The sequence below is a fragment of the Pinus tabuliformis genome, chromosome 3_2 (genome assembly GCF_031772625.1).
Source record: "Pinus tabuliformis cultivar Carrire ecotype Pingquan chromosome 3_2, CPIR1, whole genome shotgun sequence".
In the NCBI taxonomy this organism is placed as follows: Eukaryota; Viridiplantae; Streptophyta; class Pinopsida; order Pinales; family Pinaceae; genus Pinus; species Pinus tabuliformis.
In genome coordinates this window covers 1,212,728,171-1,212,744,868 of record NC_142302.1, presented here as the reverse complement: position 1 = coordinate 1,212,744,868, position 16,698 = coordinate 1,212,728,171, and positions in this window count along the sequence as shown.

Here is a 16,698-nt window from a genome sequence, read left to right as displayed (position 1 = left end):
ACCTTCCTAATCTTCAGACTACATCTGTAGTTTATAAAATGAAGAACACTAACAAACAAACAATTTCTTCCCCAGTATGGTCACCACTATGTTAGTGCCTAGATTTACCTCAGGCTGAGGAAGGTAGGATCCAGGGCCAACATCAAACCATGCTTAACCTGGTAGCTAGCCCTACCAGGCTGGGAGAGGGCTCTCTATGGGTCAATCTCAAAAAATTATAATCGATGCGGGCTTGAAATGACTGATAGAAATACTGATCTTGGGCTGGGTATATGTGTGAAAAAGTTTAATTGAATAAAATGATGTTTTTGTTGGCTCTAATGGAAAGGCAGATTTTCGGTGCGGGGAATGAGGCTTAGTCTTGCAGATATCTCAATGGGGTAAGGTAGGAAATTGTTTTTGGCACTTAAAATTGAATGAGATGGAAGGATTAGATAGGTGAGGAGCTGAACAGGGCAAGAAAACTCATGGATCCTCTCCAAACAGCTGAAAACATCAAAGACTAAAGCAAACCTCAAGTAGAGAACTACAATTTCAATGGATTCTACTTACACTCTTGTTTGATTTAGCTGGGAATAAATGAGAGAGATAATGGCATAAAATCACATAAATAAATTCACAATTACAAAAGAAAACACTGTACCAAGACAAATTGCCACATGTATCCCAAAGAGTGCTGCAAATCCTGGTCTCAATTCCTTAGCCAAAATGCTGATATGAGTGTACAATGAAGCTCAAGGCTTTCTCCAAAGTCCAACCATGCTAATGACTGAAAAAAAAATAATATAGACAAACCATAGCTCATCCTAGCCTCTGGGGGGTGAGCTCACATGTTTAGGAGCTGTTTCAACTAATTCTAAACTGAGAACTAGAAATCAGGCAATAGAACAACATGCCTCTAGAAACAAGGGAACTAATTTATTCAGTTTCAAACAACTTTTTAACAGATGAATCCAGCTCCATAAGTGAAAATCTGACATGCTTACATCATGATCCATCCATGTACATTTAATTACATCACAATTTTGACACTAAGCATGTGAAAAAGTCAAACTGGCAAAAGCTGGGCGAAAAACAGAGCATTCCTGGTCAAACTGGACCAAATTTCCTCTATGCGTTGCGCCTGATTCTCTATGCATAGCACCTATTTGGACCCACTTTTGAAGGTCTTTCAGGTGTCCAAATTCACTCCAAGTGGGCTTGTTGGAAAGTTCTACCTGTCTACTTTCCAACCCAAGTGGAATTTTCCAATTTGGCCTCCATTTTCCCCTCCCAATTTCAGTTCTCCCAACACTACTTCCTGTGTGTCAAAATATGGGCAGTGAGGTCATTTTTTGAGTGTTTTTGACCTTTTTGAGGTCTCAAAACCTGTCCAAATTTCTTGGCCATTGGTAGGAAACATATTTTTCCATGCAAAATCCAAAAATGTTGAGTTTTTATGATTTAGAGGCTCCTAGAAAACGCGAGCGCCACGTGGCGCAGTGCATAGGGCAGAAAATTATGTTTTTTGTGCCAAAAATTTCAAAAATGCAAATAGTGCCCCAATTTTTTTGAAATTTTGGCTGAGTCTTCTTCATCAAGCATTGTGTTGGGCCAAGGAAGCGTCATCCAATATCTAAAGTCCTTCATTCTCTTTCTGCCTCATTGATGCTCTCTTCAATTTTTCCTTCAAGCTCGTGATTCTAGCTTGGCACACCATGTTCCTTGACCAATAATGGTATGCCAAGTTTCTCAGCATATTCTTCTCATTGATGGCCTTTTCTAACTTCCTTTCCAACTGGATATTTTCTCTTTGAAGCCATGACTCCTGATTGGAATTAACCTCTTGCTCAAGTGAAGTGAGCTCCACCCTCCTCCTTTGGGCAGCTTGGTGATTCACCCAAATGTTTTGCAACTCCATAATCGCCTGCTTGTCTTCAAGCTACTTATTACTTTACTCCAGGTACTCTATTGTTCATTTGTCCCTATCCAAGTTGATGGAAAAGGCATCGATGTCCGCCTGCTTCTCTTGAATGACTTCTTTGAGATTTGTGCTTTACGGGCCCATATCAGTATCATCACCCTCAATGAGAATGAAATTAGTCTCACGCTCACTTGATGGTCCTTCATCCTGTAGTGGCCTCTTGCCTTTGTCGTGAACCTATTGTTTTGATGATGGAAGCGAGACCCCTTCCACCCTGGGTGGAGATAATACTCGCTTAGCTGCTGCGAACAACCGTCTAGTGCCCTTCTGATAGGTGATAAACACCGGAATGCTAGCGGTCTATGTCTCATGACCCTCATGCTAATAAGAAGGTCCACCTGTCTCATGCAAAGCAAGTGAAGGTCCCTGAGGAGCTCTGAAAAACTCACGAGAAATGAAGTCCTCCCAAGTGATGCCCTGCAAGCCAAGCTGATGGATGACCACAATTTTAATGAGAGCAAAATGATATATATTGTTGAACTGCTGTTGAGGAGTCTTGTGCTGTACAAGGGTGGTTATCTTCTCAATGTTTTGGCACATGAAGTAGGGGAGGTTCATCATCCCCACCCTGGTAAAATGCATAATCAACCTGATATGATAAGCATATAAATGGGAAAACCGGCCCTCACAGCTGAAATACTTCACGATCAATTTCATCAAAGGAGCATAAGAATCTTTGAGGTACCGAAAAGGAAACACTTTGTTGAGCTGCCTCAAATAGCCAGGTTTAATGTATGGTTCATAATGCTGCCAGTCAATTTGCTGCCTCTTGCTCCATTTCTCTCCAATGTTAGGAATACCGGTTGCTAGTGAAATAGATTCTGGTGTTAATGTGAATGTGACACCAGCTAGAGTGGCTTGACCATCATGTAAATGCAACACAAACAAACGAGCCAACTCATGATGAAACTGAATGCTAGCAACCTTCTCACAAAATTCATAGCAGCACTGGTGTTGAAAACAAGTGATGGCAAAAGGGTAGGCCTGTAACTTATCAAGAGTGGTTGGTTCTTCTCGAATATGTTTGCCACCTATATGAGGCCTCCCGGGTGCATGTAGCTCTGTAGGTGAGTCACTGTGTGTCTCCTCTTCATAATCATATGAGGGATTAGATGCCATTTCTGCTAGTGGATGAACTGTCTTGATGAGAAATAGGTGATTTATGATGTGTTTTTACTTTTTCCACCAAGGGAAAAAGTGATATGAGGGATTGTGGAGGGAGGAAATAATGAGGGATTTAGGGACAGATGGCACAGGGTTTAGTTAAGGGAACAGGGAATTAGAGAGTAATTTGGGAGCTTTTGGTATGGGACTAGGGTTTGGGAATTTGTATTTGGGTTTTGGCAAATGGGAATTGGGGATATGGGATTGGGATATGGGATTAGTGAATTTAGGGATATATGAATTAGGGAATATGGAAATGAGGGAAAATGGGGTAAGGGAGTAGAAAGGTGGACTTGGTGGCTAAATAGTGAATACAAACCCTGGGCAGCAGTTTCCTTTAGAAGATTTCAAGAGATAGGGTTTGATTTTTTTTTTTAACCATCACCATAAGACAATCACCATAAATTGTGTAAAAAATTATTTCACTAGCAGTGATGAAGGGTCAACCTACTTGCAGAAATGATGATCCACATGTTTTGGGCGATTTGGAATGAATTGTTGAAGGTTTGGGCTCATTGGCTGTATGTGCCGCGCATCAAACCCAATGCACCGCGCCCATGTAAATTTGCATTGGAAATCGCAGCCAAATACGCCGCACCAATTATGTGCGCCATGCCAGTTGCCCAATGCACCGCGCCTCTATTTTTTGGCAAATTTCTCCCACTTTCTCTTACTTGCCCCCAAACACGACTTTGATTTACTCAAGTTTGTTTTTGAAATGAAAATGAGCTTCTCAAATTGGAGACATGACTTATATACAAGGAGTCTTTTAATTTTTTGGTTGGCAAAACCCACTTTTACAATGTTTTGAAAATGAGTTTATTTTAACTCTGTGTTGAACTTTTTCACCTTATTAGAGCTTCTCATGAACTGAATGACTTATGTTTTCCTTGTTTTGCAAGGGGTTGGAGCTACTGAGGCTAGGAAAAGCGACCAAGGTTGCAGGTGAAGTAATTTACATATGAAGGAATAACATTACATGGATTTGTACAATAAAATCTAAAGATACCCTGTTTTTCCTCAAAACAGAGTTTTGAGGAAGAACACATATCGGAACACTTGATTATGAAATTTATTGATGTTGAAACCTCCCCATGTGTCTGCTAGTTATTATTGGACTTTTTGAAACCCTTTTTGACGAAACCCTAATGAAACCCTAGACCTAAATGACAATGAAACCCTAGAAAAGACTTCTGCAATCATTAAGACAAAAAAGGTGACTGTATACAATTTTTGATGAATAAACATGAGCCAGTAGGTAAATGACATGAGGGAAACTGTCGGAGAAGCCACTACAGTCATATGATCCACGTGCCTAATGGAATGCAGCTGACTGGGCGGGACACCTAATATGCAATGCAACAAGAGGATTTGATCTCTGACAGAGGGATGAAGATACTGACACTAACATTGGCTCCAATGGGGATGGTAGCTCCTTGGAGGTGCCAAGAACTACAGATCTCTAGGAAAGCAAGCAGTGCATTCATCCATTAGGTTATAGAGTCAATAACATCGACAAACCAAAACCAAACTCTTGACTCAATGACTCATTTTCAAGACTGAATTTGACTCAAAATTGACTCATTTTCAAGACTCAAATTGACTGAAAGACCTGACTCTATCAAACCAAACCAAAACTGAAATCAAAACTCAGCTTTATAGCATTCACCTCGGGCCCCAAATTGATGAATGAAAATAGTACACACTTGCAATGGACTTTAAACAAACTGGTATATACAATGATGAGCAGGACAACAGAAAACATTTCACAAATAATACCATTTGAGGAACTGACCGTTGACCAGCCCACCAGGATACTCTTCACCATTTAGCTCTTGCAAGAGGAAAGCATTCTGGGCACGATGTGCAACAACTGACCTCAAAACATGCATAACCAAGAATCACTCATTCATTTCGTTCATATCTTCTAATCCGGGATCTGGTTATGAGAGTGTGATATACCGTTGGAAAGATTTCTCCAAGCTTCTTCTGATGGACACACTTGTGACATGTTTTGTGCTGAACATCATGTGCAAAACATCTAACAAAACCAAACATAGTAAGAGCTCATGTTGATCCCTGGTGACAGGTTGCGAAGACTGGAACTAACACACCCCTCCCAGAATTTCAAATAAAAGGTAATTGGGTGTGTGATGAGTGTCAAAACTATCCCTCGCATTGATCTACCTCACCACCAAACACCTCACAGCCATGCCCATGCCACCTCATTGCCATTTTCTCAATTGTCACACGCCACATGTTGCCACGTGGAAACATGTCAACTAGCCCTCATGATGTTGATGTGATCATGATGTGAGCCCTAAAATCTCCAAATCACGCCCCGCCACATGTTAGGCTGATTTTTCCTAAGAGCATTGGGCCCATTTATTTGTGATTTTATCCACCTGGCCTCCAAATCATACGTTTTTGCGTCTTCCAAACTTGAAAAACTAGATTTCAACCTCTCTAAGCCCAAATTCATGAATTCCAATGGGTAGTTGATCTTATATTGGAAGATTCAACCCACTAGAGCCTTCCATAAACTAAATTTTAAGCTAATTCGAGCTCAAAAGGAAACCCCATCCCACTAAAAGAAATGCTCTCTTTTGCTTAAAAAAACTCTACCTTAAAGCTAATTCAACTAGCCATTCACCAAGGTTATTTTATTTATAGTAGCAAAAGCCATGAAGAAAAATTCTATATCATATTTCCCAAAAAACCTTCAAATTTGACACCTGCGTGTGCTAAAGGCCAATAAACTAAAAAAAATTAAATAATTTCCCTCCATCCCATCTCCCAAGTTTGTTTAGCCATGTGGCACTTACTTATTGGCTAGTTCACTCCACTTTCAAAAAACACCCCTAATGATTGCCTCTTTGCAGTAGCCTAAACAAATCGCTCTAGGATAGTCTTGCACCCTCAATCGCTACATCACCTTCTCCAAGAACTTCAAACATACAAATTGATGAAAAGGCCAATTGACCAGATTTCTATGACTAAGATGTTGATGTCAGAGATCCCCACCTAACCACCTATGATATGAGGAAGGATATACAAATAATACATATAACTTAGGATTCAATTGGTGACTTCAACAACTTAGCTACATCGAATATGGCTCTCGTAGTGGTTACTTAAGTTTATAACTTCCAGAAATGGTAGGATGGTGTGCTTGAAGCTACCTACTAGATCAAAGAAGTACCACATCTTATCATGGAGATAATATAGCTATAATGATTACACCAAAATCCAATGCAACCATCTTATCATTTATGGACATCATAGGTTTGTAGAAGCTAGACATGGAAGTATTAGAATATCAGTGGAGGGGCCACTCACGAGAGGTCCAACAATGGATGATTCCTAAAAGTGTCAAAGAAGGAGTGATTCCCCTTTTTAAAGCCCATCCTTACCCTATCACTGTCTTTGATTCTATCTCAAATGAACTCCTCAATGATTTCCCAAGTACTTGGTAGAAGCGTTGATATCTTATTAAATGAGTTGGTTATAGATCTCTTAGTGACTTTGTGTCATCCACTTACCAAGTCATATACCAAATATGATTTCCCTCAATTTTTATTTTTATTTTTTGATTCGGTCCACACCCAAGTAATATATTACAAGGAAGACATATCCTTCTAGTATAAAATAGACCTATTTTATTTTCCATCCATCAGAATTACCCATATCTGAAAGATGCGAAGCTGAACATGGTCAATGAAAGAAATGTCATATTGCCTATTTTCAAGTGGCTTCCCCTAGTAAGAAGACCCAATAATAAACAATATTTATTCAATTATGTGTCATGCTTTATGCCCATTATGTACACTTTGTTACTTGGTTAGCCCTCGCCAAGTGCCCCCAAGTTCCTTACCGACACATTGCAGTTTACATCAAATAGTAGGCTTTGTGAATGGTATCTCTTTGAGAAATGAACTATTATAAGAATCTATGGATTTGAAAGGAGACCATATTTTCTACCATCATTTCTATCCCTTTGCATCTTTGCATTGGATTACATAAGGCAGAGGTTTTGTAGTGATGATTTACATTTTTCCTCCTAGAAGATAGATGTAGCTTTCAATCTTGCTCTGAAGTGGGTCTATTTGTGATGAGAACATGGTGTGCCTTGAATATAGTGGAAACAATTATATAAAGACTCGACTTCACATAGGTAGGATTATTGAAATATTATCCTCATAATATTATATATGAGGAAATGAAGGACAAAAAATAAAGAACAAAAGTGTGATCATTGTTAGAGTCCTATAGTGATAGGATTCATAATTTTGAATGGGTGAGGATCAGTCTGGTAATATTGTACATCCTTTTTGCCTTCTGCAAATTTTTTCCCATATTAGAAATAAAAATGTAAAGAAGGGTGGGCAGAAAGCAGGTTCTACAAGGCATGGAAAAGCATCAAATTTGGTTAGTTTATGACACTAATATTCTAAATCCTTTTGCCTAAAAAAGAAAAAACTCCTTCCCTATTTGTCCCTTATCCCAACTATTCTCCCTTGCTAAAATATTTTCCCCTTATGCTAAACCCTTTCCTTTTCCTTTTTACCCTTTCCTGCACTAACCCCTTAAACCTTCCCCTTCATATACCTTTTAAATCCTGCATATAAATATTATCCCCACTTCATGTTTTAACTTCCCTGCTATTATATAAACCTATCTTATTTGTATTAACACCATATCATTAAATCTCCCATCATATATTATATTAACTCGCTCATAAGCATTGTTAAAACCTGCTTTTTATTATAATATAGTCGGTCCCACCCGAACGAGTCACTCCACAACTTGAACACCTTATAGCCCTTCGATCCAACTTTCTCACATCCAACGGCCATCGCGCAGTTTTATATCCCATATCTAACATTTCAAATTCACCCAAAATGGGTGGTTTTACCCAACCCACTCCGTGGTACGTGGCAGCCACCAGAGTGTATCACGTTCCTTCAAATAAAACCATTTACCACTTTCAAAATGCGTGATAAACCACCTACCAATCGCGTTCACCCACCTTGAATTTCCTTGTGATTTTCACCTATCCTAAAGTTTCTCCATTATATATTTTATATCCTAAGGTATGGTGGACACGAAAATTATCAAATGTATGTTATGGGAATTAGGGTTAATTAAGTGAAATATCATATATGAGAAAGCAGTAAATTACATTGCTAAGTTTGTAAAATGGAATTCAAATGTAAAATGTTTTTACATTTACAGGCAGGTGTAAAATCATGTTGCAGGTGAAAGTAAAAAAAGAAAAGTGAAAATACTCTTCCAGTCACACAAATCAACACATGCTTTTGTAAATCCATCCACGTATTTTACAAGGGAAAAAAGAATTAATGAATTTACAGAGGAAGGTAAAGAACAAACAAGCCATGGTTTTGTAAACAACACATGGCTTTTTCTTAATTAAATTATGGATTTCATTTTAAAATATTTTGGAGATAGTATTCAAATATATATATATATATATATTTTTTCCAAAATATTTTGTGACACTAATCGACATAAAACAAAGGAAGTGGAGTCACAGGATCAGCGAACAGTGAGGGAAATCTCAAAGTTTTATTTAGAGGATCACAAGCCATTTTGAGTTAGTTATTAGAAAAAAAGAGATACATTTGCATCTGTTAGCACAGCCACAAATTTGGGTCCACATCCTAAATGTTCCCACTTCTACAACAACAACATTTGCACAACACTTCACCAACTCTATAATTTTGCAGCAGTTAGAGTTTTTTAGTTTAGCTCTAGTCTAAAAATGTCATGTCTGTTAGAGACAACATTTATGTAAACAGTTTATAAATTTTTATATAAATACTTCACATTTTGAAGTATTTGGGGGGATGATTTTCTAAATAGTTTGATATTTGTAATTTTCTAGAACCTAAGGGTGATTGTTCTAGTTTCAAGTTAGCAAATTTGATTGAGGAATAAAGCATCATATTACAAGATTCCTGTGTTGAGCTACTTCAGTGAAGTGTTTTCCAATGTTTAGTTATTTTCTGAAGTTTTCACTATCATATGTTTTCTAAATCTCAATGGTATAACAAGAAACATATTTCAAAACATGTCTAAAAGCACTCTGTCTTAAATTGTTTTCCATTTTTATGTTTTCCTTTGATATCCAGATTAGGGAATTCTTAATTGCTCCCTAGATTCAACTGATTCATCTATAATCTGGTTTAGAGGACTCTTAATTTCCCTCTGATCCTGATTGGTCTGCCTTCCATTTTGTCCATGATCCGGATTGAGGAATTCTTAGTTCCTCCTTGATTCCAATTTTTCATCATTCAAGCTAAAGATCTGAAATGGCTCAGTTATTTTCCCTGCAAACATTTCCTTTAAAAACTTAATTCTTCTCTCTTGCTTGACGTTTGACTCCATAACCCAATGGTAAACATATCTGCATCTGTCCATCGGAAGCAGTAATCTTCCCACCACTAGATTTTAAAACAAAACCCCAAGTGCAAACAATAACTAGCCTAAAATCATCTTAACTAAAACAAAGTTAAATTATAAAGAGAGAGCTCTCTCTGAGCATGAAGAAGGCTAGGTCTTGATCTCCAAAAGTGGTTTGTGGTTACCTTTGATTTTTCATTCTTCATTTAACTTCAAAAGAAATATTAGAGTGATAACATAATGGTGACTGTTAGGTTCCTATACCAATAGGTATCATCTTTCATGATTGACTGCGGAAATGCCAAATATGATCATCCTTTCCATGTTGCAAAGGTTCCATATTTCGAGAAAACCAAAAAATTTAAAAAATGTAAAGAGGGTATGCCCTAAAAGAAAAATCAAAGGGCAAAAACAATGAATTGGTTAAGAAAAAACAAAGAAAATGAACCCCAAAGAAAGATCAGGAAAGTGGCTAGTCAAAATTCCACTACTGCCCAATTTTTTGCAAAACAAGTTCAGAATGTGCAATCACTGACTTCTGTCACACTTGATGGATGGCCCAACAACTCAATCTTGGCCAATCCATGTTTAAATTTCTTATTGTAGAATTAGAGAAATAAAGTCTATCCAAACAGTTTAAGCGTGGAAGATCAATAGTTAAGTAGAGAAGCAAGGGGAGCTCAACAGCTGAATCTGAGCCCTTGGAAGAAATAAGGGCAGACTTAGATAGGAGGGCAGCTAAAAGAAAATAAGAGAGAGGGTTTGCTAGTTCAAATGCACCCAATCAAAAGGAAGAAAAAATGTTAGGTGTATTAGGCTGGGTAGGCAGTTGGATGTTGCAGAAGCAAGTTCATGAACAGTTTTGTTCTTTTTATGATCTATCTCATGACTATCACAGGTACCATGGCAAGATGATTATAGTTCAGGTGGAGCATGACTAATTTCCCCTCTCATTTCCCCAAGAACATTTACTAACTTCCCTCAAGGTCATTGAGATTTGCTCAGTGGTCCTAGTTCACTTCATTTCATGAAAAATACTAAGTAGAACTCTGTGTTTGCTTAGCCAAAACAAGCCACATTTCTTGTGTAAAAAGATCCTTTCATTTCCCTTTCATTTCCCCCAAAAATCCTACGTTTTTACCTTATAAACCTAGTGTTCGCCATTTATAAAACCATATTAGCATCCTAACTCTATTTATATAATTCCTATGTATTTTTCCCCGCCCCTATTATACATAAAATAACATAAAAATCCCTAAAAAACTAAATATCCCAACCCCCGGCTTAAATATAGCCATATACTAAGGTTTTCAGGAATTATGGGTTCTTTTGGAACCTCATAATAACCCCTCTGCGCATATAAAGTAGGGGATTTGTTTAACATTTGGTTAAACAAATAACCATAACCGCCCACATAAACCATAGAAAAACTCCGAAAAACCAACGTTTGACACCCCGAAACGTTATAAAATGGTGAATTAAATGGGCAAGACCCGCACCCTATCTCCCTGTCAACTTCGCGTCCCGTCCACCGATGGATCCGATCCCACAGATCGGACGTCTCTCGTCAATATCGGAGGCACCCCGATGTCCGACAAATAGCGCACAATAAAAAGCAGTTTTCCCGCCGTACTATGGGACGCGTGTCACTGCCACAATTTATCGTGTCCATTTGGCCCGAAACCGCCAGGGTACATAAGGTGGTGCGATAAAAACCACAAATCGCTCCCGCTTTCCACTGCTAACGTCATCAACCATGTCAGCACCCACGTCAACTGCCACCCCATCACTATTTCATCCGACGTGTCTGCCACGTCACCTTCCATACCCCGTTGTATGACAAATTTACGTCATGATGAAGTCATCACAAAAAGCGCCAAAAAGCCCAAAAAAGCCCAAATTTTGTTAAAAAGCCGTGAAAGTGTTGGTTTTCGTTTATTTCTATTCGTTGGTTTGCGGAACCTCTGCATGCAAATTACGATGAATTTGCCATCAAATCTCCAGTCTGCCACCCAGGGGAATTCACTCCGCAAGCTCGGCCCCTCAGCTCAGTCTTGTACCTCCATTTCGCACCAGGTGTCCATAGAACAGTTATTTACCCGTAATTCGCTCATAAACCCTATTTTTCCAAGTTTTTCTGTAAAAATCCTCCGGATAACCAGCATTCGAGTTAAAATCACAGTGCTGCCACTGCACCTCTGCACTATAGTCACCATTTTACCCATTCTTCCAAAGAAATCCTGTGAACTGTCTTTCCCTCTGCAAATTCGCCCGTCGAGCTGAATTTAAGCTTATTTCCTCTGCATTCTGCTCGAAGAACCGATAAATCCAACAAATTCAGTCTATAACCCGAGCTAGAAACACAGTGAGCTGATAAAAATAGGAATTTACTAAAGTCTTCTTTCCAAGCCACCTGTTTTTAACTTCCCTCTGCAAAAATCTCCCAAAAATGCCCAAATATTGAGACAAATTTGTTAAAACACCTGCAAAAGGAGCACCATTACCACTGTTTTATCCAGTTGTTCTACTAAACTCTGCAAACTTTGTTTTTCTATGAGTTTTACCCAGTGAGACGATTTCTCATTAAAACTCAGGCTGCAATTTCCTAAGAAAAAACCTAAGAGCCAGTATTTTGTTTTCTATTTCTGCATAAACCCACATTCCAACTAAAAACACAGACAGTTGAAGCATGGAGGCTCCAATGGCCCTAAATGTTGCCCCCCTGAATGCACCACATAAAGAGTTGGAGTGTATGTCCCTCGCTGACAGATATTTCCAAATTACTGATATGATTGGAGAAAAGCCTCATCTTCAAGCCTTTTTTGAAATTAGGAATAGCTAGAGAAGCAACACTGATGTCTTTGGAATTTTGGAGTCCAACATGCCTATCTACTACCTTCCTTTAGTAAATGTGCTGCATGATTTTATCCATTTATGCTGTGCAAATTATGACCCCACACAAAAAGCAGTTATGGCTCCATCTGGGACTGTCCTCTTCCATATTACTCCTCAATCCATAAATGAGATGCTGAACTTTAAGCCAACTTAGCCTCTGGCTCCTCTCACCATGGGATTCTTACTTGAACAAGGTGCCAAACTGCCCAATTCAGAGATAGCCAGAATAACTAAATTATTAATGAAACCAGATGGCCAGCCCAGGCAGCCACCTCCTTTCAATCAAGCCTAGTTCAACGAATCTGGTGTATTCATTACTGATATGATTTCATATATCTTGGGTTTCAAAACTAGTGAGCATATTGAAGAAACTGTCTTAGTGTTGATGTCCATATTTACTCCCAAACAACCCCCTGCTGTCAAGTATGATTATGCTTCTTTCATAGCTAATAAAATCCATGAGAAATTCATGAACTTGGACAGAGAAAGAGTGTTCAAATACACATCCTACATATATCATTTGTTGTTGTACTATAAACCTGAAAGTTTCCAAATTTCTTTTAGAAGATTGGACCTCAAAGGAGAAAGGAGATCTGTAATTTTCTGGACCTCAATATTTCGTGAAGTCCATAACTCCCCTTATACATATTGTTAGTTTGTTGACCTATTCATATATCTAGCTACTTCTCTATTACTGATAACTCCTCCTGCCAGACTCTCGGCTGAAATGTATAAAATTCTACATCTCTCAAAGGACTACAGTATTGGTGACTGGTAATTTTACCAAAATCACATAGTGATCAGAATTTATGGCAGTGAATTATCCCCCTACAAGTTGCCAAAGTACGTCCCTATGAGACTCTTTGCCCTGGAATACTTTCGGCAATTTGGTAATTCAGATTTGACTCATTTCTATGGTGCTAGGAAAAAGGCACAGCTCAAGATAAGAAATCAATTAGGCCCTTTTATCTTCAATAAAAGGGGAGAAGCCTAGGAAGAAGCAAAAAAGATTTTCAGGGATCAACTTATGCTGAAACAAAGTTTTCATTGGTCACCAGGTGACCCTGAACATTTCATAAGTTTTAGAAGAGTAAAAAACAAGCTTACAGGATATGTTCACCACAAAATCCCTAAAATTGAACAATATGCTAATCAACAAGAATGGGTAGAAGGAACATTAGTTGAAGAAATTACTGAAGAAGAGAAATTAGAAAAAGCAATGAAATTACTTGAAAAAACGCTTGACCTAGACTCTTTTGGGCAGGTATCCTTCAAGCTGCCCCAACACATAGGAGGTGACACATCTTTTGCGGGGACTTCTCAGCAACCATTACAAAAGGCCAGCACAGCATCAGCTAAAGGCAAGGAGGTCATAGGTGGGGAATAAGAAACAATGGCAGATCAGTGAGATACATCAAAGGAACAAGGCTAAGGGCAAGGTCCTTCAACATAGACAAAGGTACCTGAAATCCCAGTATTAAAAACCCCTCTCAATGAAGAAAGAGCCAAGAAAAGAGAGAGACAGGAAGACACACCTGGATCAGCACAACAACAAGGGGAAAAGAGGCAAAGGTTAAATCCTTACTCTGAAGAGGAATTCTTGGGAGATACAACAGGCAGCCTGGGAGGTGAGCAAAGAACTGAACAGCAGATCCCTCTAATTTTGGAAACATCAGCTAGCTCATATCAGCAAGAGCTAGTGGGACAACATGGTGAAGAGGTCACATCCACCAGGCCAAAGAGCAAACAACAAAGCAAGCAAGGCTCGGATATCAAGAAAGCCTTTACTGAAATAAAGGCTAGAAATGACCCAATAAGGATCAAACTTTATAATCAGTTGTTGAGAACAGCCCCCACAAATCAACAAAGGCTAATGGCAGCCCATGATATTCAAGAAGGGAAAATGACCCTTAGTCACTTCAGGCCCACAATACAGCAGCCTCAATCAGCTGCTGATTATATCAGGACCAATCTAGAAGTTCTCTCTAAAGACATCCACCCAATGGACCAGATTGAATTACATAAACAAACCGGAGAAATGGTGTACTCGACCCTGGCAGACAAAGCATTATTAGCCCACAAATTGCAGAATTCATTGCACAATACCTCTGCCCAAATAGAGTTGGAGAAGGCCTCCTCATTAGCCAAGGATAACATGATCAAATCTTTGGAGGAAATTATTATTGAGCCGAGACATGATCCCAAGGATCCCACGGGTATCCAGGCATTAATAAAGAAGAAAGAAGAAGATATTATTGCCCTCAGAAAGCAATTGAAGCTGCCCATTACAATGCACCCTCAAACCACAGAGGTCGCACAACATAAAGAATAGGAGGACGTGATGGGTTTACTGATGAGGATGAATAAGAGATTAGCAGAAACATAGAAAGCATTGGAGGAAGCACTACAAGGAAAGCAGGGGTGTCGACCTCCCAGCCACCAGAAACAGCTCCAATAAGCACAACAGCTCCTCCTACAACTACTGCAGTAGTCCCTCCCTCTGTCCCAGCATCAATAGTAGGTACCTCAGCTTCAGCAACAACTACAACAACAACAACAACAGTACCAGATACCAGCCTGAGCATGGAAGAGATGATGAAGGAAATAAAGGCCTTAGAACTCCAAATGGCAGAGCTAAAGGAAGCTAAAGAAAAACTAGCCAAGTTAGAGGTGAATTATGATAAATAAAAAATGACTGTGGCTGAGAAAACAAGAGAAGTAAAGGCCTTGGAAAGTAAGGTAAAATCCTTGTAGAAAGACCTTACTCTTCATAAAACTCTGACAGAAATCAAAACAATTTTGTGGACCAAAATTGGCTAGTCCATCACTGATCAATGGAGATCAATACAGACTATCTATGAACAAATTGAATTGATAGAAATAGCTCAAACTGAGATTCAAAAGGCAAGAGCATTATTAGCAAACAAGCCCGAACAGGCCAATAGACTAATTCATTTTTTGAACACTCATACCAGGGAACAATTAGCAGCTTTGAATATCAAGGATAGAATAGCCACCATTTTGACAGTGAAAAAGGTGTTGACCATGAGGAATTTTGTACAAAATTGGGAAAGAAAGTGCCAAGAAATGCAGGCAGAAATAAATGCCTTCGCAGAGAAGTTCACAGTCTTGTAGAGAAAAGGGTTACCCAGTGTATTGACCAGCAATCAAAGATTGTTGACACATGAACAATATTCTCACAGGGTAAAGACCTATGTTACCAATCAAATTACAACATCTTTAAGCATTTCAGAAGACACGGTACCTCCCTATGGACGATTCTTAATTGCCTTTCATTCCCTGACTTCACTTCATCTTATTCCAGCTTGAAAATTGTTCTGTGTTTAACTATCTTGCTCTGTAGTTCCTCCTTTGCCTAAGAAACCATACCAAAAAATTCATTTTCACTGACTCCATTAACGCAATGGTCTAAACTTCTCTTAATTTGCAGCTCTGTTCTATTGAATGTCACCTTCCAAAAACCAAACAAATACTTGTGCTTCATAACTAGCCTAACATATACCGAAAAAAAGCTAAATCATAAAGAGAGAGCCCTCTCTGGTTGCAGATTGGCTAGAATCTGCAGCTAAAATATTGGTTAGTGGTTACCTCGGCTGTATTCCCTCCTTAGAATTTTCCTAGGGAACAACCTGAGTGATAGCATCATTGGCAACTCCGCTGGGGATGAATGACTGTGTTTGTTACTGCTGTCGATTTTCTAAAGCTACAGATGGAGCCTGAAGTTAGCCAGGTAGCCTTTGAAACTATTTTTGCTATGCATTTACAAAAGTAAATAAAAGCTGCTTAAGTCAATCTCCAGCCTAGCATTAGGATTTATACAGCTGTCTCAAAAATTCAATCAGTTTCCTTCTGTTTTCAAAAAATATTTAGGAAAATTCAAGACCTTCATAATTCATACTTTCCTAGAGAAATATTGTCAAAAGCATCATCCTTTAAATATATTTATAAAATACCAAAAACAAACTTAGAAGCTGGCTGCAAAGAAGAAAACTTGGTACACTAGATCAAACCCAGACCCCAATCCTCCAGCTATTTTGGAAAACCCTAATTTGATCTCTAAAACCCTTAAAAGACAAGAAATTTTAGAAAATTCTACTGATTTAAATCTTGATATACTTCAACAAAACCTTACACAATCTCCTCTTGGAAAGGCAGCAAACCTTCCCACTATTGCTGTAGCTTCTTCCAGTTCACCGTCATCACTTCAAAGCACCTCTTCCACTCCTCCATCC